The sequence below is a fragment of the Octopus bimaculoides genome, chromosome 6, assembly GCF_001194135.2.
Source record: "Octopus bimaculoides isolate UCB-OBI-ISO-001 chromosome 6, ASM119413v2, whole genome shotgun sequence".
NCBI classification, from domain to species: Eukaryota; Metazoa; Mollusca; class Cephalopoda; order Octopoda; family Octopodidae; genus Octopus; species Octopus bimaculoides.
In genome coordinates this window covers 32115648-32116684 of record NC_068986.1, presented here as the reverse complement: position 1 = coordinate 32116684, position 1037 = coordinate 32115648, and positions in this window count along the sequence as shown.

The following is a 1037-nucleotide window of genomic DNA, read 5'->3' as shown; positions in this document are numbered from 1 at the left end:
ATATATATATATATATATATACGCGTGTGTATTTTGCGCATGCAAGCAGTGTATATGTTAATTCAAATATTTAAAGAAATGTGTCAGAAGCAGAAAGTAAAATCCAGACACACACACACATACACACACACACACACACACAGAAGAGAGGGTGAGTGAAAGAGGGAAGGTGAGAGGATGGGGGAGGGTGGGAGAAAGTGAAAGAGGCATTAAGAGCGAAGTATATAATATTGTGTACACTTGTGTTACTGATATGGTTTAAATAGTTTTTTAAAAAATCAATTGTTAAATCCACACGAAAGCATTTCGACTATGGCGTGTTCACTGTACTCCCACACACGCACGCATGTATGTATGTATGTATGTATGTATGTATGCATGTATGTGTGGGTGGGTGGCGCTATTTGGTGTACTCTCAGTTGTTTACTAGGTCAGTGAAGTTACCTGAAATATAATTAACTATCGCATGTGAGGTGTGAAGAGAGAGTCGGCTTAATAGATTTATGAATATATACACACGCCTCAAATAAAAGATGGCGGTTGTAAAACGCACCAATTGTACGCGTATAAATTCACACACACACATACACACTCACACGCATGCACATACATATACGTATGTGTTTGTGATTACGTAGGACACTTCATTTGTTTGTTTTAAAGGTGAAACAAGAACACGAATATACGGTTGATTGAATGGAATCGGATGGAATCAATCCAGTTCGCTGTCAGCTTAGAATCATTGGTCGATATTTCCTTCAACTTCGGGATGAATGAAAGGCAAAGTCGGCCGCGGGGAAGTTTGAACTGAGGAGGACATCTTGGAATATAACTAAATTCTAGAAGGCGCTATATATTTGTTTCTCTACCGATTCCGCTATACAGAACTCACCAGATTTCTTTTAATTCTAAAGACATAATATTTACGTACAAATGTACGTGATTGTGTGTGCATGTGTGAAATTGTGTATGGACTATGTAAGTGCGTATGCATGTGTATGCATATTTTTGTGTGTATTTATATTTGTAAATATATA